The following is a 23715-nucleotide window of genomic DNA, read 5'->3' as shown; positions in this document are numbered from 1 at the left end:
ATTAGGGTCTATGTGGTAGAGGCTAGAACCAAAGGTGCAGCATCCTCCGATCCGGAAGATTCAACCTTGTATGTGGCATTTTAAGTAGGATCACAAAGGAGAATGAACTGTAGGAGCTTCACCTGCAATCAGAATGGATCCATACTAACCCTGGGGTTCAGATCTGGAAGAGTATTGGCGGCTACTCAAACCAGCGTCAATCACATACAGCCAGCCATCGAAGGAAACAGTACTGCCAGAGTTAATTCATAAAGACAAAGCAACTCCAATCCTCAACTATATTCCTATTACTGATTGCCCTTGAATCAATCCAACCAATAAACTTCTGATATGCCTGACTAAGACCTGCAAGATAACCATAACTTGTTTCAAACAACAATCCTCGTGGGATTGACCTTTACTCACTCAGGTATTACTTGGATGACCCAGTGCACTTGCTGGTACAGCTCTATGAAAGTGTGAGATTCGTGCACCATTGCTTTAAAATATCTCCTCAGCAAATAGGATTCAAAGCCCACATCTATAAGATGGGTGCTACTCCTGCAAGAGTTTGATATAGAAATTAGAGATAGAAAGGGGACAGAAAATCAAGTGGCTGACCACTTATATCAGGTTGAACAAGTAGTAGGGGATTTTCTCCACTCCACTAACATATCCAAAACCATTCTAGATGAGCAACTCTTTGCCATTTAGACAGCACCATGGTTTGCAGACATTGCAAATTACAAAGCTATAATATTCATTCCTAAAGAGTACAATAGGCAGCAAGCTCGAAACTCATGCATGATGCAAAGTACTACTTGTGGGATGAACCATATCTCTTTAAGTGATGCTCGGATGGGATCATCCGACCCTGTGTGTTTGAAGAAGAAGCACACAAAATCCTATGGCACTGCCATGGCTCAGACTATAGAGGACACTTTGGAGGTGAGCGAATAGCCACAATGGTTCTCCAAAGTGGCTTTTACTGGCCCACACTCTTTAAGGACTCTAGAGAGTTTGTCCATAACTCTGACAGTTGCCAAAGGGCTAACAATCTCCTTCATGGTCACGACATGCCTCACAAGAAATCCTAGAGATTGAGTTATTTGACATAAGGGGTATAGACTTCATGGGACCCTTCCCACCTTCATACTCAAACACCTACATCCTGGTAGCAGTAGATTATGTGCCAAAATAGGTCGAAGCAATAGCATAACCCACTAATGACACTAGAGTAGTAATGAAGTTCCTCCAGAAGAACATCTTCAGAAGGTTTGGTGTCCCTCAGACATTGATTAGTGATGGAGGTACATATTTCTGCAACAGACAGCTTGACTCTGTTCTAAGCCGTTACGGAGTTTGCCATAAAATGGCCACACCAAACCATCCTTGGACAAATGGGCAGGGTGTTATCTCAAATAGAGAACTAAAGTAAATCTTGGAGAGGACAGTAAGCTCCTCTAGAAAGGATTGGGCTAGAAAGCTTGATGATGTTGTATGGGCATACAAAATAGCCTTCAAGACCCCTATAGGAACATCACCATATCAATTGGTGTATGGAAAATCCTGTCATCAGCCAGTGGAACTGGAACACAAGGCGATGCTAAAGCAGCAGGAGAAAAATAGCTACTCCAACTGAATGAGTTGGACGAATTCCGCTTAGCTGCGTTTGAAAATGCAAAGATCTATAAAGAAAAAGCAAAAAGGTGGCATGATAGGAAGAAAGCTTCCAGAGTCTTTGAACCAGGCCAAAAGGTTCTGCTGTTTAACTCAAGACTCAGATTATTTCCAAGGAAACTCAAATCCCGTTGGAAAGGACCCTATATGGTTACCAGTGTATCACCCGATGGGTACATATAACATCAAGGTAAAGACCCAGAGAATAAGTTCACTGTCAACAGACAGAGAGTCAAGCATTACCTTGAAGGAGATATTGAGCCAGGAGGCTCAACACTGCTACTAAGTTAAGTACAGTGAAGTCCAGCTAAAGGCATTAAAGAAGCGCTTGTTAGGAGGCAACCCAATGATCAATAGCATATTATTTTCCATTTCTATAGTTAATTTCATTTTTTAGTTAGTTTTCTTCATAATTAGTTTTATTTTTCTTTTTTAATGTTAGTGATCATTAACAGTGTTTAAACAGAGACATAATGATGTAGAACAGGAAGCAAAACACCCTGGAGGAATCACCTTTCTGGCATAGAATGCCAAAAAAGGGTGAAGATTGGGTGTTTAACACCCTTAAAGAGGTAGCAGCATGGCGTTCAACGTCAGCTAGGCAGCCTGGACTGGGCGTTCAACGCCCACAAGGGGAAGCAAACCTGGCGTTGAACGCCAGCCAAGGGGCACTGGTTGGGCGTTCAATGCCCAGAAGGGAGTAAAGAAACCTTATCTTTTCTTTATCTTATCTTCTTTTGATTCAACCAAACTTTTTAAATTTTGATTCTGAAATTCCATAACTTTCAATCCAAATCTTTTTCAAATCATTATATTTCAAATTCAATTTCTTTACATATCTTTTCAAATTTTAAAATAATCTTTCCAAATCTTTTTCAATTATTCTCAAATAATTTTCAAATTTCATATTCTTTGCAACTTTTTTTTCAAATCTTTAAAATCTTTCTCATATATTCTACCCTATCTTTTTATCTTGTTCATATCTTTTTTATTTTAAAACTTATCTTTTTCTATCTTTTATTAAAATATGAATTATATCTTCCTTATCTTTTACTTCATTAAATTCGAAACCCTCCTTCCCCTCCCTCTATATAACCGTGTTCCCTACTACCTTATTCACCACCTCTTCCATTCGAAAATAACTCTTCTCCTCTTATCTTCTCTCTCACTTTTTTCATTTTCCTTTCTTCCTTTCGCTCGAGGAAGAGCAAACCTTTTAAGATTGGTGTGGAAGGAGCCTTGCTTTCTCACTCCATTCGAATCCTATGGTCCCCAAAAGTGGAAAGCTCACTTCAAGAAGCAAGAAAGAAGACAGCCCAACACTTGTTTTCAAACTTGTCATATTCTACACCAAGCAACATGAAGAACATTATCACAAAATAATGAGTAAGAGGCCAGTAATACCATAGGCAAGATTCGAATTAGGAGAAGATAAATGATGAGCGGATAATTTATACGCTTTTTGGCATTATTTTTACATAGTTTTTTGTATGACTTAGTTAGTTTTTAATATATTTTTATTAGTTTTTAAGAAAAATTCACATTTCTGGACTTTACTATGAGTTTTTGTGTTTTTCTGTGATTTCAGGTATTTTCTGTCTGAAATTGAGGGACCTGAGCAAAAATCTGATTCAGAGGCTGACAAAGGACTGCTGATGTTGTTAGATTCTGACCTTCTTGCACTCGAAATGGAATTTTTGGAGCTACAGAAGTCCAAATGGCACTCTCTCAATTGTGTTGGAACGTAGACATCCAGGGCTTTCAAACAATATCTAATAGTCCATTCTTTGTCCGAGTTTAGATGATACAAACTGGCGTTTAACGCCAGCTTTCTGCCCTATTATGGCGTTAAACGCTAGAAACAAGTTGCAAAGCAGAGTTAAACACCAGAAACAAGTTACAAACTGGCGTCTAACTCCAAGAAAGATCTCTACACTTGAAAGCTTCAATGCTCAGCCCAAGAACACACCAAATGGGCCGGGAAGTAGATTTCTGCATCATTTACTCATTTCTGTACCCCTAGTAACTAGTCTAGTATAAATAGGACTTTTTACTATTGTATTTTCATCTTGGTATCTATCTTTGATCAGTTAATGCGATCTTAGACATTGGGGGCTGGCCTCACGGCCATTCCTGGACCTTTATCACTTATGTATTTCCAAAGGTGGAGTTTCTACACGCCATAGATTAAGGTGTGGTGCTTTGCTGTCCCTCGAGTATTAATGCAATTACTACTGTTTCCTATTCAATTCATGCTGATTCTTATTCTAAGATATTCATTCGCACTTCAACCTGATGAATGTGATGATCCGTGACACTCATCACCATTCTCACTTATGAGCGCGTGCCTGACACTGTTCTACCTGCGAAATCTAGAGTGTGTATCTCTTGGATTCCTGGTCCACGACGCATGGTTACCTCTCCTGACAACAGAGCCTTCCATTCTGTGAGATCAGAGTCTTCGTGGTATAAGCTAGAATCCATTGGCAGCTCTCTTGAGATCCGAAAAGTCTAAACCTTGTCTGTGGTATTCTGAGTAGGATCTGGGATGGGATGACTGAAACGAGCTTCAAACTCGCGACTGTAAGGCATGGTGATAGACGCAAAAGGATAGTAAATCCTATTCCTACACGATCGAGAACCAACAGCTGATTAGCCATGCAGGAAACTGTAGAGGACCATTTTCACTGAGAGAACGGGAAGTAGCCATTGACAACAGTGACACCCAACATACAGCTTGCCATAGAAAGGAGTATGAAGGATTGGATGAAGGCAGTAGGAAAGCAGAGATTCAGAAGGAACACTGCATCTCCATACACTTATCTAAAATTCCCACCAATGATTTACATAAGTATCTCTATCTTTATTTTATGTTTATTTATCTTTTCATTATCAAAACTCTATAACCATTTGAATCCGCCTGACTGAGATATACAAGGTGTCCATAGCTTGCTTCAAGCCGATAATCTCTATGGGATCAACCCTTACTCATGTAAGGTTTATTACTTGGATGACCCAGTGCACTTGCTAGTTAGTTGTGAAAAAGAGTGATATTACAATTGTGCATACCAAGCTGTTGGTGCCATTGAGATTACAATTTCGTGCACCAAATTTTTGGCGCAGTTGCCAGGGATTGTTCGAGTTTGGACAACTGACGGTTCATCTTGTTGGTCAGATTAGGTAATTTTCTTTTTAAAAAGTTTTCAAAAATCTTTCAAAAATTTTTTATTTGTTTTCGTTTTTCCAAAAAGATATTTTCGAAAAAAATCCAAAAGAATTAATAAAATAAAAAAACCAAAAATTTTGTGTTTCTTGTTTGAGTCTAGAGTCAATTTTAAGTTTGGTGTCAATTGCATGTTTTAAAAATTTGTGCATTTTTCGAAAACTCATGCATGTGTTCTTCATGATCTTCAAGTTGTTCTTGACAAGTATTCTTGTTTGATCTTCATATTTTATTGTTTTGTGTCTTTTGTTGTTTTTCATATGCATTTTTGCATTCATAGTGTCTAAACATGAAAAGTTTCTAAGTTTGGTGTCTTGCATGTTTTTCTTTTCTTAACATTTTTCAAAAATAAGTTCTTGATGTTCATCATGATCTTCAAAATGTTCTTGGTGTTCATCTTGATATTCATAGTGTTCTTGCTTGCATCATGTGTTTTGATTCATAATTTTTATGTTTTGAGTCATTTAGTTGTTTTTCTTTCTCATAAAAAAAATTTAAAAAAATCAAAAAATATCTTTTCCTTATTTTACTCAAAATTTTTGAAATCTTTGGGTTGACTTAGTCAAAAATTTTTAAAATTAGTTGTTTCTTGTTATTCAAGTCAAGATTTCAATTTTAAAAAAATCTTATCTTTTCAAAACTTTTTCAAAAATCAAATATTTTTCATTTTTCTTTTATATTTTTGAAAAATTTTTTTAAATTGATTTTCAAAATCTTTTTCTTATCTTTATTTCATAATTTTTGAAAACTTTACTAACAGTTAATGTGATTAATTCAAAAATTTCAAGTTTGTTACTTTCTTGTTAAGAAAGGTTCAATCTTTAAATTCTAGAATCATATCTTTTAGTTTCTTGTTAGTCAAGTAATCAATCTTAATTATAAAAATCAAATCTTTTTAATTTCCTTTTTAAATATTTTTCAACTAACTAATTGACTTTTTTGTTTGTTTTACTATTTCTTATCTTTTTTTAAACCCACCTAACTACTTTTCTTTCTCTAATTTTCGAAAATTCCTCACCTTTTTCAAAATTCTTTTTAATTAACTAATTATTTTAAATTTTAATTTTAATTTTAATTCTTCTCCTAATTTTCGAATTCTAACTTTATTTTAAAATAAAAACAAAAATACTTTCCTTTTCTTCTTAATTATTTTTGAAAATTCCTCTCTCTCTCATCTCCTTCTATTTATTTATTTATTTACTAACACTTCTCTTCTACTCATAATTCGAACCCTCTTCTCTTCCCTCTCTGTGTTCGAATTTTCTCCTTCTTCTATTCTTTTTTTTTTCTTCTACTCACATAAAGAAATCTCTATACTGTGACATAGAGGATTCCTCTTTCTTTTATGTTCTCTTCTTTTTCACATGAGCAGGAGAAAGGATACGAACATTCTTGTTGAAGCTGATCTGGAACCTGAAAGGACTCTGAAGAGGAAGCTAAGAGAAGCTAAAACAGAACACTCTGCAGAGGACTATACTGAAATTTTTGAAAAAGAAGCAGAGATAGCGGAAACCAATAACAATGGTGGAGGTGTAAGGAAGATGCTTGGTGACTTCACTGCACCAAATTCCAACTTACATGGAAGAAGCATCTCAATTCCTGCCATTGGAGAAAACAACTTTGAGCTAAAGCCTCAATTAGTTTTTCTAATGCAATAGAATTGCAAGTTTTATGGACTTCCATCAGAAGATCCTTTTCAGTTCTTAACTGAATTCTTGCAGATCTGTGATACTGTGAAGACCAATGGGGTTGATACCAAGGTCTACAGGCTTATGCTTTTTCCTTTTGCTGTAAGAGACAGAGCTAGAGTATGGTTGGACTCTCAACCTAAAAATAGCCTGAACTCTTGGGATAAGCTGGTCACAGCTTTCTTAGCCAAGTTGTTTTCTCCTCAAAAGCTGAGCAAGCTTAGAGTGGATGTTCAAACCTTCAGACAGAAAGAAGGTGAATCCCTCTATGAAGCTTGGGAGAGATACAAGCAACTAACCAAAAAGTGTCCTTCTGACATGCTTTCAGAATGGACTATCATGGATATATTCTATGATGGTCTGTCTGAATTGTCTAAGATGTCATTGGACCATTCTGCAGGTGGATCCATTCACCTAAAGAAAACACTTGCAGAAGCTCAGGAACTCATTGAAATGATTGCAAATAACCAGTTCATGTATACCTCTGAAAGGAATCGTGTGAATAATGGGACACCTTAGAGGAAGGGGGTTCTTGAAATTGATGCTCTGAATGTCATATTGGCTCAGAACAAACTGTTGACTCAACAAGTCAACATGATTTCTCAGAGTCTGAATGGTTTACAAAATACATCCAACAGTACTAAAAAAGTATCTTCTAAAGAAGAAGCTTATGATCCTGAGAACCCTGTAATGGCAGAGGTGAATTACATGGGTGAAGCCTATGGAAACACTTATAATCCCTCATGGAGAAATTATCCAAATTTCTCATGGAAGGATCAACAAAATCCTCAGCAAGGCTTTAATAATGGTGGAAGAAACAGGTTTAGCAATAGCAAGCCTTTTCCATCATCCTGTCAGCAACAAATAGAAAATTCTGAGCAGAGCCCCTCTAGCTTAGCAAACATAGTCTCTGATCCTTCATGAATGAAACAAGGTCCTCCATTAGAAATTTGGAGGCACAAGTGTGCCAGCTGAGTAAAAGAGTCACTGAAACTCCTCCTAGTACTCTCCCAAGCAATACAGAAGAGAACCCAAAAAGAGAGTGCAAGGCCATAACCTTACTTGGTGTGGCCGAATGCACAGAGGAGGAGGAGGACGTGAATCCCAGTGAGGAAGACCTCATGGGATGTAATCTAGACAAAAAGGAGTTCTCATTTGAGGAACCTAAGGAATCTGAGGCTCATCTAGAGACCATAGAGATTCCATTGAACCTACTGCTGCCATTCATGAGCTCTGATGAATATACTTCCTCTGAAGAGGATGAGAATATTACTAAAACACAGGTTTCTACGTACCTTGGAGCAATCATGAAGTTGAATGCCAAGTTATTTGGTAATGAGACTTGGGTGGATGAACCCTCCTTGCTAACCAATGAACTGAATAACTTGGTTAGGCAGACATTACCTCAAAAGAAATAGGATCCTGGTAAATTCTTAATTCCCTGTACAATAGGCACCATGACCTTTGAGAAGGCTCTGTGTGACCTGGGGTCAAGCATAAACTTAATTCCACTATCTGTAATGGAGAAACTAGGAATCTTTGAGGTATAGGCTGCCAAATTCTCATTAGAGATGACAGACAAATCCATGAAAAAGGATTATGGATAGGTAGAGGACATGCTAGTAAAGGTCAAAGGCCTTTACATCCCTACTGATTTCATAATCCTAGACACTGGGAAGGATGAGGATGAATCCATCATCCGTGGAAAACCTTTCCTAGCCATAGCAAAAGCTGTGATTGATATGGACAGAGGAGAGTTGATCCTTCAATTGAATGATGACTACCCTGAAATTGAGGGACCTGAGCAAAAATCTGATTTAGAGAATAAAAAGGACTGCAGATGCTGTTGGATTCTGACCTCCCTGCACTCGAAGTGGATTTTCTGGAGCTACAGAAGCCCAATTGGCGCGCTCTCAACGGCGTTGGAAAGTAGACATCCTGGGCTTTCCAGCAATATATAATAGTTCATACTTTGCTCGAGATTTGATGGCCCAAACTGGCGTTCCAAATCAGCTCAAAACTGCTCGGCGTTAAACGCCGGAACTGGCACAAGGATGGGAGTTAAACGCCCAAACTGGCACCAAAGCTGGCGTTTAACTCCAAGAAGAGTCTCTACACGAAAATGCTTCAATGCTCAGCCCAAGCACACACCAAGTGGGACCGGAAGTGGATTTTTATGTCTTTTACTCATCTCTGTAAACCCTAGGCTACTAGTTCTCTATAAGTAGGACCTTTTACTATTGTATTTTCATCTTCTGATCTTTGGAATCTTTTGATCTTTAGATCTTTTGATCCTTGGGAGGCTGGCCTCATGGCCATGCCTAGATCTTGTTCTTATGTATTTTCAACGGTGGAGTTTCTACACACCATAGATTAAGGTGTGGAGCTCTGCTGTACCTCGAGTATTAATGCAATTAGATTGAGAACCGACAGATGGATAGCCATGCCGTGACAGGGTGCGTTGAACAGTTCCACTGAGAGGATGGGAGGTAGCCACTAACAACGGTGAAACCCTTGCATACAGCTTGCCATGGAAAGGTTCAAGAAGGATTGGATGAAGACAGTAGGAAAGCAGAGAGACGGAAGGGACCAAGCAGCTTCATACGCTTATCTGAAATTCCCACCAATGAATTACATAAGTATCTCTATCTTTATCTTTATGTTTTATTCATCATTCATAACCATTTGAGTTTGCCTGACTAAGATTTACAAGGTGACCATAGCTTGCTTCATACCAACAATCTCTGTGGGATCGACCCTTACTCGTGTAAGGTTTATTACTTGGACGACCCAGTACACTTGCTGGTTAGATGAGAAATCGTTGGCCAATTTTTGCTTGTTTTCCTTGCAAGGAGCGTTCCTTGCTTCCCTTGGGTCATGAGTTCGAAACTTGGTGGCTTCATTCCTTGGGATTTTGCTTTGAATTTATTTTTGAAGAAGCCCGATAAAGCTCACTTAGTGAACTGAGCTTTATGCTCTTGCCTTGCTTTCTTTGATGCTCAGTTAACTAAGTTAACTTAGCTTTGTGCCTTGCTTCCCTTTTTTTGGTTTTTTGTAAAGCTCAGTTCACTCACTCAACCTAGCTTCCCTCCTTTCACAATAATGCCACGCTTTTTCTTCTCTTTTAGCTACACTTCTTATTTCCTTTGGGCATGCTCCTTAGTCCACGCTTTTCTTAATTTTTTATTTTCTTCACCTACAAGTAATCAAAACAACCAATCAAAGTATCACAAAATTCACAAAACTTAGAATTCATTTAAAAACCAATTAATTTTAGCTTAAACTTCATGATTTTTTGTCAATTAAAGGGTGGTTGATTGATTCAAAGATAATGTACAATTCCACTCCAAATTACTTACTGACAATGCAAGAAAGTGCATAAAAACTAATGAAACAAGTGAAAAATGCTTGCAAAACTAGCATATCCACTAAGCTCTCTACCATATCCAATCTCAAGTAATCCTCTTGCTCAGGGGGATGTTGCATTGATCTGAAAATATTTATGACTATTTGCTCATTGTGCACTCTGAAGATCATTTCTCCCTTTTCCACGTCGATGATAGCTCTTGCAGTTGCTAGAAATGGTCTTCCCAATATGATCGAATTGTTTCCTTCCTCTTCAGTGTCCAAGATTACAAAGTCTACAGGGAAGATAAACTCTCCAACCTTCACTAATAGATTTTCCACAATTCCATTGGGTGTCTTGATTGATGTATCAGCCATTACTAATGACATCCTAGTGGGTTTGAGTTCTTCTATAGCAAGCTTTCTCATCATGGATAGGGGCATTAAGTTGATATTAGCTCCAAGATCACAAAGAACTTTGTCTAATGTCATTTTGCCTATGTGCATGAAAATACAAAGCTCCCTGGATCTTTAAGCTTTGGTGGGATTCCCTTTTGAATCACAACGCTACATTCTTCAGTGAGTAGCACGGTCTCCTTCTCCAGCCAACTTCTTTTCTTATTGATGAGCTCCTTCAAGAACTTGGCATACAGAGGCATTTGCTCTAATGCCTCAACCAAAGGAATGTTTATCTCCAGCTTCTTGAAAGTCTCAAGGAACTTATGGAAGTGTTGATCCTTTGCTTTTTTGTTGAATCTTTGAGGATATGGCAGTAGAGGTGTAAAGCTCTTCTCCACTTGCTGCTGTCCTGGAACTTCTTCCTTTGAATTGTGTGGCTGGTTGTTTTTCTCTTTGAGCTTCACTGGGACATTTTTTCTTGTTGTCATGTCCTTGTTACTAGCTTCCTCTTTTTCTGTTGGTTCTTTGTTGCTGTCCACAAGCTTCTTGGTTGCCTCCTTGTTGTCCACCAATGTCTTTCCACTCCTTAATTGTATAGCTTTGCACTCTTCTTTTGGATAAGGAATGGTGTCACTTGGTAATGAGTTTGATGGTTTCTCAATGTCAATTTGCTGGTTATTTCTTGGGTAGTTTTGGTTTGAATTCCTTTGCCATGGCTGTTGAGTCTGAGTGTGGTTGTCTCCCCATCTAAGGTTTGGGTGGTTCTTCCAAGATGGGTTATAAGTGTCACCATACACTTCATTCTGTCCAGAACTTTGGTTGTGCACATATTGGACTTGCTCTTGCTGTTGGTCTTCTTGATTCTCTTTATTCTGTCCCCAAGGAGTTGATGGTTGGCTTGTGGCACTCACTGATGCAACTTGTAGGCCATCAATCCTCTTAGCCATTTACTTAAATTATTACTGAATTTGCTGCTGCATCACTTTATGTTGGGCTAAGATGGTGTCTACTCCTTCCAACTCTAGCACTCCCTTCCTCTGTGATGGTTGGCATTGCCTTTGGTGAGAAAAGAAATATTGGTTATTTGCCACCATGTCAATGAGATTTTGAGCCTCCTCTGCAGTCTTCATCAGTTGCAAAGAGCCTTCAGCTGAGTGGTCAAGTGCCTCTTGAGCCTCTAGATTGAGTCCTTCATAGAAGTTTTGCAGCTTGTCCCACTCAGTGAACATTTCTGGTGGGCATTTCCTGAGCAAAGCCTTATATCTCTCCTATGCCTCATATAGAGTTTCAGCATCCAATTGTGTGAATGTTTGCACTTCAGTCTTCAATCGGATGATCCTCTGAGGTAGGTAAAATTTGGTAAGAAACATGCTCACCAAATCATCCCAAGTGTTGATGCTCTCCTTTGGAAATGTCTCTAGCCATTGAGTGGCTTTGTCTCTGAGAGAGAATGGGAATAACAGCAGCTTGAAGATATCAGGGTGCACACCATTGCTTTTGATAGTGTCACAAATCCTCAGGAAGGTGGATAGGTGTTGGTTTGGATCTTCAAGTGGCCCTCCTCCAAAGGAGCAGTTGTTTTGGACCAATGTGATGAGTTGTGGCTTCAATTCAAAGTTATTTGTATTGACATTAGGGGTAAGAATGCTACTCCCACAATGTCTAGAGTTTGCAAATGTATAAGAGGCCAGTACTCTCCTCTGTGGTTGACTATTGTTGTTGTCCACTCCTCCTGGTGGATTTGTTGGATTTGTTGAACGTTCCTCCATCTATTGGAATTCTTCTTCTGAATCCTCTTCTCCAGCAATGCCTTTCCCTCTTTCTTCTCTTCTCAACCTTAGAAGAATTCTTCCGTTAGTTTCAGAGAAAGTGGGGATAGCTCTCTTGGTACCTGACATACAAACACAACACAAGAAACACACAGAAACCAGAAAACCAGTGAGACTTCAATCTATTGCTAGAATGAAGTTTTGGTTAGCTTAGGCAAAAATTCAAACAGTTAATGTGTTAGTCAAAAATAAAAGAAAATGCTTAATCTAGATCACCACCTCACTTAATCATTGTCAATCCATTTCAATCCCCGGCAACGGTGCCAAAAACTTGATGTGTGGAAAACGATCCAACACGAAACTCACCGGCAAGTGTACCAGGTCGTATCAAGTAATAATAACTCACATGACTGAGGTTTTTAATACACTTCCTATTTTTGGATTTTAGAATTTAGAGTGAGATTTTTAATTTTGTGAAGAATTGGATTTTATTTTATTTTTGGACTCAAAATTGAGTCGTGGTGCACTCCCAGGGCATGGCTCAGTTGCAAAACTAAACTGAGTGCCCAAACTTGCTTTCCTTGCCCAATTTGATGTGCGTCCAGCCTTGGTGTTCTTCCTAGCGTGCCAATATATGGGGAGTGGGGGAGAGTAGCGCTCAGTTGGGCTTTGGGCTTCATGCTTCCAAGTTCGATCCTTGGTGGAAGCAATTTGATGCTGATTTCCTTGGAAGAGTGGAGCGCTCCTTCCTTGCCTTTCATGGAGCTCCCAGGTTCGAATCCTTGCCAAATCATTTTGGCTTATTTTCCTTGCAAGCTTTATAGCATGAGGTCCCTTGTTCGAACCTTGGGGAATGCTTTTTGGCCAATTTTTGCTTGTTTTCCTTGCAAGGAGCGTTCCTTGCTTCCCTTGGGTCATGAGTTCGAAACTTGGTGGCTTCATTCCTTGGGATTTTGCTTTGAATTTATTTTTGAAGAAGCCCGATAAAGCTCACTTAGTGAACTGAGCTTTATGCTCTTGCCTTGCTTTCTTTAATGATCAGTTAACTAAGTTAACTCAGCTTTGTGCCTTGCTTCCCCTTTTTTTGGTTCTTTGTAAAGATCGGTTCACTCCCTCAACCTAGCTTCCCTCCTTTCTCAATGATGCCACGCTTTTTCTTCTTTTTTGGCTATACTTCTTGTTTCCTTTGGGCATTCCCCTTAGTCCATGCTTTTCTTAATTTTTTCTTTTCTTCACCTACAAGTAATCAAAACAACCAATCAAAGTATCACGAAATTCACAAAGCTTAGAATTCATTTAAAAACCAGCTAATTTTAGCTTAAACTTCATGATTTTGTGTCAATTAAAGGGTGGTTGATTGATTCAAAGAAAATGTACAATTCCACTCCAAATTACTTACTTACAATGCAAGAAAGTGCATAAAAACTAATGAAACAAGTGAAAAATGCTTGCAAAACTAGCATGTGATGACTTATCATCAGTAGACACTACTTTTCTTTTTAGTTAATCTTGGTAGTTGTAGATTGTTAAGTTAGTTCTTGTTTACTTGCCTATTTTGTTTTGCTTTTCATAATTGCATGCTTTCATTGCCACCTCAGTTGAATGACACGGTCACTTCCAGACCCGAGCTTGGCCACTTTTGATCCAGAAATTGAAAGAACTTTAACCCGTATAAGGCAAGCTCGGCGCCGGCTAGCTTTTATGCATAGTGAATCCTGCTCCCTTGAGGATTACTCCCACTCACTATCACCACCAATCCATGACCATCATTCTCCAATCAACGAGGAGACTCTCTATTCATATGTCGGAAGTACTGAATTATCTTTGAATGACTCAGGTGACACCATCATGGCGGATCCACCGCAAAGGATCACTTTGAAGGAAGCTGGAGCTTCTGATCTCACCTTGCAACCACTTTAGATTCTGTACCCAGCCTTGGATCCGAATTTTGAGCTTAAGTCTGGCACAATCAACTTGTTCCCCAAGTACAATGGATTGCCTGGGGAAGATCCTCTGAAGCACCTTAAGAATTTTCAAGTTGCATGTACAACTGCGAGAAGACATGGAATGTATGAAGCTGCGGTGTTGGTCTTCGCTTTCCCTTTCTCTTTGGAGGGAAAAGTGAAAGAGTGGTTTTATACTCAGCCGGGGGAAGTTAGATCCAATTGGGACTTATTGCGAAAAGAGTTCTTGAAAAAGTTCTACCCTCCTCAGAAAATAGACAAGTTGCAAAGAGAGATCTCTTGCATTATGCAACGAGATGGGGAGACTTTGTATGAATATTGGGAGAGGTTTAAGAAGTTGCTGGAGGCTTGCCCTCACCACCAGATTGATGAGTTGGTTTTTATCTGTTATTTCTGTCAAGGAATGCACCATCAAGATAAGCTTCTCCTAGATGCCGCGAGTGGAGGATCATTGACCAAAAACAAGACCGCAGCGGAAGCATGGGAAGTTATATCGGACCTAGCGGATTCAACTCAACACCCAAGGGCAAGAAGTTCACAACCAAAAGCTATGAGCGAGGTTTCCCCCTCCGGAGACGCAATTTTGACTAAGACCCTCGGTGAGATGACTATTTTGTTGAGGCAAATCACCCAAGGGCAATAAATCCCTCAAGCTTTGATAAATGCTCCACCTCAACCTCCTAGGATAGAAAGACCATCAAGGATATGTGGTGTTTGTGCTTGTACCACTTATTACACCAATAAGTGCCCTCAAATCCAGGAGTACACTACATTGGCGGTTGCTAACCCTTACCCACAAAGGCCCAATTACAACCAAGGACCCTACCCACAAGGAGGTAATCAAAACCAAGGGTGGAGAGATAACTCAAACCAAAGGTGGAACCAAGCTCCCCAAGCTCAACCTAACCAAAATGCTCAAATCTACTACCACTAATTCCCCCAAGGTCAACCACAATACCAACAACTGTACCAACAACCCCCACAACCTCCATCTCAAGTGAAGTATCAACATCCAAATAGTCGATCCAATCCTTTTGAAGTTAACCAAGCCCCTCCCTCCAATCAATCCCACATGAATGACACAATTCACACCCTTCATGTAAGAACAAAGAGAGTTCCATAAGAAACAAGATGCTTACATGGCTACAATAGCCGAAGCCCTTACCCGTTTGATTCTCCCTCCTCAAACAACACAAAGCACCCAACAAGCTTCAACCTCAAGTAGTTTGCCCTCCCAACCTCAACCCAATTCCAAAGGAAGCATAAATGCCATTACTATTAGAAGTGGTACTAAGTTGGATAAGAATGCGGCTATAGCATCAAAGTTGGGTGAGTAGACAAACAATGAGGAGGTAGGAGAAGAAGTGGAGGTGATGAGGAGTAAAGATGAAAATGTTGATAAAGATGAGGAAGAATCACCAAAGGTCAAGGAGCCAAAGAGAAAGACCTTGCTTGAAGAGCCTTTGCCCATCCCATTCCCAACTATAGCTAAGAAAGCAAAGAAGCAAGAAGATCTTGACCCCACTGTGGTGGAAGCTTTTGAGAAAGTTGAAGTTACTGTCCCTCTCTTTCAAGCCATTCAACAAGTGCCGAAATATGCCAAGTTTCTCAAGGATATTTGCACTCACAAAGACAAGCTTGGCAACCTCAACAAAAAGTTGGTAGATGATTCTATCTCCTCATTACTTCCTGAAAAATGCAATGATCTCGGCCTATGTTTGGTTACTTGTTTGATTGATGGGACTAAGTTCATGGAATGTATGTGTGATTTGGGGGCGTGTGTGAGCATCATGCCACTCCCCGTCTATGAAAGATTCAACTTATCTCCCATAAAGAGGTCTGGGGCCAGGTTTGTGTTAGCCGACAAGAGTATTGTGTCAGTTGTGGGGATTGCAGAGAATGTCATAGTCAATATTCAAGGATTGCTCTTTCCAACTGATTTTCACATTTTGGAGACCCCTCCTATTTACTCAACCAAGCCATCATCAATACTCCTTGGAAGACCATTCTTGAAGACGGCCCGCTTCAAGTTAGACGCCCACTTGGGAGTCTATTCTTTTGAGTCGGATGGCAAGTTAGTCAAGTTCACTTTGGAGGAGTCCAATAAATCCATCCTTGAAGCTTACTCTATTTTTGGGTGCGACATAGTTGAAGACAAAGTGATTGGCGATGTCAAGGAGCAAGGAAAAGAAGATAGTGCGGAGAACTCCATTTCAAATGATCATGCTCAACCAAAGCAAGCCAAAGAGTTAGAGATTTTCCTCCTTTGAGAAATTTTTAAGTGATCAAGAAAGCCATGCAAGTCCAACTTAGGACTCTAAACCAAAGTGCTTGGTGGGAGACACCCCACCATGGTGACATTTTTCAATTCTATCTCTTGTTTATAGCTATTTGAACTATTTATTTTCTTGTGATATCATGTTTAGTTTATATTTGATTTGATGATTTTTGAGTTGTATAAGTTAAATTGCTTGTGGACTATAATTTTGTGATTATTTGAATAATTTGGGGTTGGTATGTTGTTATGCTAAGGTTAGGAACCTCAGTTTTGAAAAGAAAAGAAATTTCTGAAAAAGGGCATCTGTGCGTACGCACCAAACTGTGCGTGCGAAAAAAACTGTGTTTTTTGCCATCTGTGCGGACGCACAAGCCTGTGCGTCTGCACACGCCTTGACATGCCCTCTGGTCGCGGAGCCAGCACAGCCTGTGCATGCGCGCTGCCCCCTTTTCTATGACCTGTACGTTTGCACAGCTGCATGCATACGCACATGTTCTCTTTCTTGCTTCATCTGTGTAGCCACATAGACGTGTGCGTCCACACACCAATTGCAAGCCCCTTTGGTAGAAGCAAGGGAACAACTTGTGCGTGTGAACAACCTCCCCCATCCTTATCTTCTGTGCGTGCGCACGGACCTGTGTGCGCACGCACACTTGCTTCTGTCGACGTATAAAAAAAAGAGAGAGCCATTTGTGCACCCGCACGCTCTCTTGCAGCCTCTCTGGTCGCCGTGTTCGCACACTTTATGCATTTGCACCCTACCAACCTTTTGCTTCTGTGCCTCTGCACAGCCCCCTGTGCGTCCGCAGAGATTGCATTCTGGGCATTAATAGGGCAACCTGCCCTGTTGAGAGGCAGTCCTCTTTTCTTCTCTTCTCCATAGTTTCTTTCTCCCTCTCTTCTCTGCCAGCTCCGCCGGTCCCTGCCACCGGCCACCGCCGCTGTCAGCCACCGCTGGCCAACCACCATCTCTCTCTCTTAACCTCACTTCTTTTCTTTTCTTTCTCTTTCTTTCTTTCTCTCATCTTTTCTCTATTCACCACCGGTGAATTCTCTCCTCCGGTGTTCTTTCTGGCAGCCCAACTGCCGTGATTTCGTGGTGGCTATAAGAAGTGCCATTATTCCTCCCTAGTTCTTGTTCTCTTCAACTTCTATACCTAAGGTTTTTGTTTTCCCTTCCTAGCTATGTTAATATTTTTACTTTCACTTTCATTTCTTCTATGTTGTCTAGATTAAATTTGTTACTTTCTTTGTTGCTTCTTTGTATTGCAAAGTGTTGTTACTTGATTATTAGGTTGGTTAGAATCAATTTTTAGCTTAACTGTGATGAACTTGCACATTGCATATGACTTGGCCATCATATGCTTTCAATTTATCTTTTGTTAGGCATATCGTATAAATTGTGCAACTTCATTTGTGAATTTTGATGTTGATCACATTATTTTATCAATGCATTGTGTTGATAGAATTTGAGCTTCATTGTTCACCTTGGAATTTAAATTGAGTAATTACTTTACAAAAGTTCAACCTTTGGTGATGTCTTGATCAAAACATCTTTTGGCTTTCAATTAAAGAGCTTTGTATTTATGATTACCACTTGCTGAGGATTATCAATTGACTATTCCTTTTTGGTGCTTGCTTGAAGTTGCTTGCATCTCTATGTTTTATATTGGCAACTTGAGCACTTAGTTGTGAAGTTTTGAACTTTGAATTGCCTTAAGAATGCGATTGCTATTGTCTGCGGCCAGAGTGTGTGTTCCAACCGCGCGCACCATTGGAATATACACACCGTCATTCTTGTGAATCACACTTTCTTCAAGCTTCAAACTAAGAAATTAATTTTCTTGACTTTATTAAGTGCTTCCTCATTGTTCTAAGATTGTTGTTGCCCTGTGACCTTGATGTTTTCTGTTTTCTTTTTAGGATGCGCAATAAGGGTAAGAAATCGGTCACTCTACCGGTTGTACAACCTACAACCCATGCATCAAGACCATATTTCATGGATCACCCGAGAAATAACCCGGAAATCTTGATCACCTGGAGAGCCGAGTTCCAATATGACAAATTTGAGGAAAGGTCAATCTATTCAAAATGGACGCTTAAGGTTCCGGTCAAGTACAAAATGGTAATCCATGAGCGGATCGCCTCACTTCATTGGGAATTTTTAGAGCAAGACCCAATCGAAGTCAATGAAACAATGGTGTGGGAATTCGACGCCAACTACTAAAATTGGGAAGCAGAGTCGGTATTCCTCCGGGGGAAGAGGTTGGATACTTCCAACTTAGCTCTCAAAGCTATTTTGAAGATTCCTCACATTCCGCCCGAGAATGATGACTATTCAAGGATCATGGCGAGTGTGTCCAAGGGGAGAATATCTTTAACTCCCATACTTGTAAGAATTGTCCGTCCCGGTGCTTCATGGGAGTATAGCAAAAGGAGAAATTCTGTTCCCACAGCTATAGCTTACTCCGATTTGAATGCCGAAGCTCGTATATGGCATCAAATTGTGGCGGATTACATTATTCCCAGCACCCATGCTATCCATGTGAGATTTAAGACTGCTACTTTGGGCTATTATGGAAAGAAAGAACATATCCATTGTGCCTTTAGTACGCATATCGATATGGAAACTGATTCAGAAGAAGAACATCAACATCCTTTTTCCATCGATGGTGATGCGTCTAGCAACAGCAGCGGGGGTAGAGTGGCATCTGAGAGACATCATGTTCAGGGTCCCTAAAGGCAACAAGTTCATTCCGAGGGGAGATTTGGAGAGATCTACAACCACAACACCCTCTGAGAGGAAGACACCCACAACACTACCACCAAGTCTACCAACTTCATCAACGCTTTACCCTTCCTCCAACCTCTTCCAAAATTATTCGAAGACATCTTGCACGATATCCACCGCAAGGAGCATTTGGAGCATAAGCGTTTTGAGTGGATAACAGCAAAACTAGAAGGAAGAGACCCTGGCCCACCGTCTCGAGCTTCTTTTGAGCTAGCTAGAGAGGAGCATGATGCAGTTGACCAACCCACTTCTGAGTCCACCAGCTGAAGGTGGCCCCTCTTCGTCCTCCCGAAGCGTAAGCATGCATGGAGGACCGTGCACAACCTAAGTGTGGGGGAGGATCAATGATTAAAAAGGGGTAAAATTTCTCTTTTCAAGGCACTTTGTAATGTTTCTTGTAGTACTTTCTCTTTATTTTAAGTAATTTTATGTCTATTTTATATTATTTGGTTGCTTGTAAATATTTCTTTATTGTTTATGGATATTTAGTAGTTAGTATTTGCATGTTGCATGATGGAATGAATAAGTTGGTGAAACACCAAGAAATTTCCATGAAATATTTTTCTAGGGCATACCATTGATTGAATTGAAGGAAATATTACGTTTGCCAACTTGCTTGGAGTAATTTGTTTGTAGAACATGGAAAAGAGCTCCAACAACATACCTTGTGAGTCTTAAGCTTTATTAGATGGTTGCATCTTTTCAACCATAATGTTGTTCTTGTGTGTGATTATTACTCCTTTTTTATTGTGATCATTGATTTGCATGATTCTTTATGTCTTGTATTTGTATTTGAATGCATTTAGCATGATTGATGTCATTTTTTATGATAAACTCACTAACCTATATGGCCAACCCTTATATACACCTTTATGAACCCCTTTGAACCTATGAATCCCCTTTGTTCTGATGATAGCACATTACTCACCTTAAGCAAAAAACCATTGATGTCCCCGAATTACGCTTTGATTAGCTTGGGTGGATTAGTGAAATTCTAAGTGTGGTGGAATTTTTGTAAACATTGGTGATAGAGGCATGAACTTATTGTGAAAAATTTTTGGCAATGAGGTAATGCTCATGCATTTCATTAATGAAAACATATGCATTCATAGTTCAATAAAAAAAACTCGTGCATAACAAAGTATAAAATAAAGTGTTAAATACAGAATGCATATGCCATGTTTGAAAAGAAAATGCATGAGTAAGGTGAGATAGAAAAAAAAGGAAGAAAATGGGTAGATAGGTTGTAATAATATGTGCATATAGGTGAGATAGGATTAAGTGGACACTCAAGCTAATCAAAGAACTAATTCTTTAAGTCCACTTAGCCATATTTCATCCTACCTAAACCCTAGCCCCATTACATCCCTTTAAAGACCTCATGATATTTGTTATTCATGCATTAAATACTACTTGATTGTTAGATGACCTGCAAATCTTTGAAAAGCATGATCAAAGGAGAATTGAGTGATTAAACCCTAAACACTGAGTAAATTAAGTGGATACACATCCGGTGAGGGGTTCGATTGCTCAATTCTATATTCTTATGCTTTATATTGTAACGTCTTGCAAGTTGTTTAATTGAATGGTTTTGAAAATTTCAATTCATTTCTTTGGACATTGATCTTAGTACATGAACTCCTTGCATTGACCCTAAAGCTTTCTTGTTATGGATTGGAATTTCATGGTTTATTTATACCAACTCTCATTATAGTACATATTGGAAATTAACCTTAGGATAGTTGCATGCATTTAGGTAGTTTATAGCACAAGTCATTTTCCCTTTCATCTATCTCCTTTGAGTGTGTTTAGCATGAGGACATGCTAGTGTTTAAGTGTGGGAAAATTGATGAATCCATATTTGATGATGATCTTTGGTTAGAATTTAATGGATTCCATCACATAAACTTGCACTTATTCCCTTAAATAGCATGCTTTTGAACTTTCCTCCCAAATTGTGCTCGATTATGAAAATATGATCTTTTGTGCTTAATTTGATCTATTTTATTCCATTTGCCTTCCATTCAATGCCTTGATCTTGTTTGTGAGTGATTTCAGGTGTATAAGGTGGGAATGGTTTGGAGAAGATGGAAGAAAAGCATGCAAAGTAGTAATTACTCACATGAGTGAGGTCAATCCCACAGGGATTGAAGGATTGAGCAATTTTAGTTATGTGGTTGATTTAGTCAAGCAAACAAGTGTTAATTTGAGTGAATTGTGACTAACAGAAGCTAAATTGCATGAAACTAAAAGGAAGAGGGAGAATTGACAGTAAACTAAAGAGCAGAAGAAGTAAAATAGCTGAATCTTAAACTATAAGTAATGTAAATGGCTGAAGCTTAGAGTGTAAGAAATGTAAATTGCTTGAATAATAAAGGGGTGCGGGATGCTGGGATTCAGAATTTAACAACAGAAAGTAAAGAAGATGAATTAAGTGCAGTAGATCTAAACAGAATTGGAAAATTGCAGTGAAGAACAAAATAGAAAGTAAATTCAACTCAATTACAAGAGCTAGGAAAGAAATTAAAGAGCTCATAGGCTCAATGAGACTAGAAAACAAGTCTAGATCTCAATTCCTTTCTTGATCCAACAGAGAATAATTTGTAGAGGAAAAGAAAATGAAAACAGTAAAGGAAACTTAGATTCAATTCTTGGAACAATTGAGAAGAGAGGTAAAGATGATTCCCAAACTTTGAATCAATGAAGCTCTTCAATCTCAATTCAAATTCCAAAACAGAAAGCAAAAGTAGCAGAAGAAATAAAAATGAAAACAGAAATCTAAATCCAATTCCCAACTCTTAGAATTATGCAGAAGAAAACAAAGATGAATTGTAGATCAATGATTGAAACAGAATTCCTTCAATCTCAATCCAAAATTCATAAACAGAAAGTAAGAAATGCAAAAGTAAGAACCAGGAGGAGAGAACTCAGCTCTCAATCCCAATTCAAAGCTAAAATGTAAAAATGAGCTCAAAATAAAACTCAAAATAAAAGAAGGTTCAAAAGTAAAAGTAAAAGTCTCCCCTAAATCAAACTAATCTCCTATTTATACACTTTCTCTTTTTTATCTTTAGAATTTGGAGTGGGCTTTTCAAATTCATGAAGAATTGGATCCAAATTGGATTTTTAATTGAAGTTGAGCCATGGTGCAACTCCCAAGGAAGCGCGACATGAAGAAAGAAAGCGCAACGCTACCCATTTTGCTCCCTGTCCCAGGCCCGTGTCAACCTTCTTCAGCATTGTCTATAGCGCTGCGCTAAGTAATGCAGCGTAGCACTCCTTGCCTTGTCAAGCCCATTTGGTGCACTTCTTCATAGCACTATGCTAAGTAATTAAGCGCAGCACTACATGCTTGAGTGAGGCTCCACTTTCGATCCTTGCTTGCTCCCAATTTGTGCCAATTTCTTGTGCAGGGTAGCGCAGCGCCGCTTTAAACTTGTGCAAGGTTCCCAATTCGAACCTTGCTGGCTTAATGTACTAGCAATTTCCTTGTGAGGTAGCGCTTCCCTTATATGTAACGGCCTAGCCTTTAGCCTCAAAGAAACGACGTTTTTTCGGGATCAAATAGAATTTTTATGGAATTTTTAGGAATTTTAGTGCATATAAGCACCTCCACTGCACAGGTGCTGTGTCATCAAGCTGCTGAGTCAGTAGCTTGACTGCACCAGACACCTCTCCTAATCTAAGCAACCACGTCACGAAAAGTTGCATTTTTGAACCACTTCGGGTCCAAATTTCAAAATTCTGATTTTCGTGGTTAGTCTCATTGTGACGAGCCGGCCTCGAATTTTGAGAGAAAATTTATATTAATATAATATTCATATATTATTATTTTATTCGAAATATTATATTATTATTTCTTCTGTTGTGGTTAATGTTGATCTATGTTTAGTAATATAATAACTGAGCTAGAAATCTACCGGTAATGGATAATACCGGTATTCTTAGATGAACTTAGCAATGTAATGGTGCACATTCTGGCGTTTAACGCCCAAAGCACTACCCTTTTGGGCGTTAAACGCCCAGCCAGGCACCCTGGCTGGCGTTTAAAAGCCAGTTTCCCTTCCTTACTGGGCGTTTTGAACGCCCAGCTTTTTCTGTGTAATTCCTCTGCTGTATGTTCTGAATCTTCAATTCTCTGTATTATTGACTTGAAAGGACACAAATTAAAAATATTTTTGGATTTTTAATAGTGAGGAATAATCAAAATGCAACTAAAATCAAATAACAATGCATGCAAGACACCAAACTTAGCAGTTTGTATACTACTGACACTAACAAAATGAAAATGCATATGAAAAACAACAAAACACTCAAGTCAAGAGAATTTAAAGATCAGAACAAGGAAATCATCAAGAACAACTTGAAGATAACTTAAGGCACATGAATGAATGCAAGAAGAACAAAAACATGCAATTGACACCAAACTTAAAATGAAACACTAGACTCAAACAAGAAATATTTTTGGATTTTATGATTTTGTAAAATTTTTTTTTTTGGTTTTTTCGAAAATTAAGTGGAAAAGAAAATAAAGATATCAAAATTCTTAATGAGAATTCCAGGAATCATGCAATGTTAGTCTAACGCTTCAGTCTAAAG

The 23715-nt window shown here is 39.0% G+C and overlaps 2 non-coding genes across 2 annotated transcripts; both read right to left on the bottom strand.

The window, feature by feature from the left end:
• Window positions 1-6786: 6786 nt before the first annotated feature.
• Window positions 6787-6894, bottom strand: LOC127741977 (small nucleolar RNA R71). The gene has a single exon (XR_008003164.1). It is a non-coding gene; the product is annotated as a small nucleolar RNA R71 (small nucleolar RNA).
• A 7412-nt stretch (window positions 6895-14306) lies between these two features.
• LOC127742148 (small nucleolar RNA R71) lies at window positions 14307-14413 on the bottom strand. The gene has a single exon (XR_008003335.1). It is a non-coding gene; the product is annotated as a small nucleolar RNA R71 (small nucleolar RNA).
• Window positions 14414-23715: the final 9302 nt, after the last annotated feature.

Source organism: Arachis duranensis, chromosome 9 (assembly GCF_000817695.3).
Source record: "Arachis duranensis cultivar V14167 chromosome 9, aradu.V14167.gnm2.J7QH, whole genome shotgun sequence".
Classification (NCBI taxonomy): domain Eukaryota; kingdom Viridiplantae; phylum Streptophyta; class Magnoliopsida; order Fabales; family Fabaceae; genus Arachis; species Arachis duranensis.
Note: the sequence above shows the minus strand (reverse complement) of the source record. Positions and strands in the feature narration are given on the sequence as shown.